Consider the following 2101-nt stretch of genomic DNA (forward strand, 5'->3'; position numbering starts at 1 on the left):
GTAGAAATATTATATGAGGCCCAAAATATTAGAGTGCTTTTGATAGATATGTGAAAATTGTGGAGATACAATTGCTGGAGGAAATTTGGTATGAAAGATTAGAGTTACTACATACAAGGAAGAAGTATTTAGCCCTGTCTCAACTGATATTTGTTGACAAACACCAAGAGGATTCACCATCTCTGAGGAATGCATATAGTCTAGGGTAGGTGGAAAATTTGCAGAGCAGGAGGAGTGGAGGCAGAGAAAACTGAGATTGGTATGTAAATAAGCAGTTTGTCCTTAGAAATAATATTGACAGATAAAGAAAAAGTTTATTGTAACAAAGATAAGTTTAATAAAAATATTATCTGTAAATTTGCCAAATATAAATAAAATTAGTATTGTAACTGTAGTTTCTAATAAATAACTGTTTTAAATATATATCTAATATACATATATATGTGTGTTGTGTTTTACATATATATTAAGTTTAAAAACTTCTTTGTTAATTAGTCTTAAAGAGGAGAATGCTATAGAATAATCCTTTTGTACACTATTAATATGTACTTCTCTCATTGATTCATCAGGAAATGACTGGCAAGAAGCCAGACAGGAAGTAGAGACAGTACAGCCAAACTGAGAATGCTGGAAGAATACCAGAATCCGAGAATTCATTAACAAACACAGAGAAATACAAGATGAACATGCCATACTGAGAAAAGGTACTAAACCGCATGGCCAAACTCAGGTAAAAATATGGATTAATTGAAAATATAAGAATTAGCTAGTAACAAGTCTTAATTATTCCGAAGCATTTATAAATAATTATGAGTCTATGTGTCTGTTATTTGGAAACTGATGGACAGGAAGAAAAGTCTGCCTAAAATATGCCTTTGTTAGGCTCCTATATTCATCGGAGGTGATCCTGACACCAAGTCCAGTTTTATACTTTCAGTAAGGAAAATGAAGTCTGAGGCAAGGAGCATAGGGAGCCTAGGTAGACTTCTTCACATTGTATACTGTGGAACGACTGCTTCTTGGGGGAAGACGGCCTTTTTCTTGGTTTGGTGGATCTTAGACAAGGACAACAGACTATGAAATGATACAAACATTTGCCCTTTCCTTGAACCTCTTCAGTATTGGCAATCTGTGAATCAGACCATTCTATTATCTTCCCCCAAAATGTCATCTATGAACTCATGGGGCATAATCCAAACAATTTATGGAACAACTCACCAAAAAGACATTTAACAAAGGTGAGGTTAAATGATGGGCAGGATGCCCCAGGCCCTTAGTGACCTGGAGGTTGTTAGAGTCCTTAAGTAATCCATGTCTGGAATGTATATCTTGGATGTAATAGCCTCCATAAAAATCACACCTTCTGCCTTCTACTTCCCACTACAATGTATACATTTTCTTAACTTCCATAACAACCATACACAGATTGAGAGAATAAATGATAAGAATTGTATTTTCACATAGATTAATGTGTTACCACATATATTTTCTTCAGATTTCTATTTCTCTGGTTGCAGAAGAAATTCTGAATGTTGTGTTGCCATATAAAATATATTCTGCCCATCTGTTTCTTAGGTCATTTAAGAATTCATATGATAAATTCCTTCTTTTGATTCTTTCTCTGTTTATTTTTTTGAGGGGTGGGATTGGGGATGAAAGATTCCTGAAATTTTTTACTAGTAAAAATGTGATATACCCAATAAGCCAGTTTACTCTTTTTCTTGGCACTTTTTTTGATACTTCATTCTTTATTTTCAGACACCTTGTTTGCTAAGTTGTCTTCAGTTTCCTTAGTTGGATGCGTTCATTCTTCTGTAGACTGTGAGTGAGGATCCATTCAGTTAATTTTTCAAACTGAAGTCTCTTGATTTGAAATGGTTGCTGTTAATCTTTCCCAAAAAATTACTGCAAGCTCTTTCTCAATGTTCATTTTCTGTCCATAATGAGGAAATTTTATCATTAGTAAAAGGTACCAAAATCCTGCTGATTTACAAAGTTTTAAGAATCAACTCACAAAAGTTGTCCAAATAAGTCTTTAATTTTTTTAACATAATTTTTTATTGAAAAAAAAATTCCGCCTTCTCCCTGCCTCCCATTTCCC

The sequence above is a fragment of the Alexandromys fortis genome, unplaced genomic scaffold (assembly GCF_014885135.2).
Source record: "Alexandromys fortis isolate MF-2015 unplaced genomic scaffold, M_Fortis_MF-2015_v1.1 scaffold_353, whole genome shotgun sequence".
Classification (NCBI taxonomy): Eukaryota; Metazoa; Chordata; class Mammalia; order Rodentia; family Cricetidae; genus Alexandromys; species Alexandromys fortis.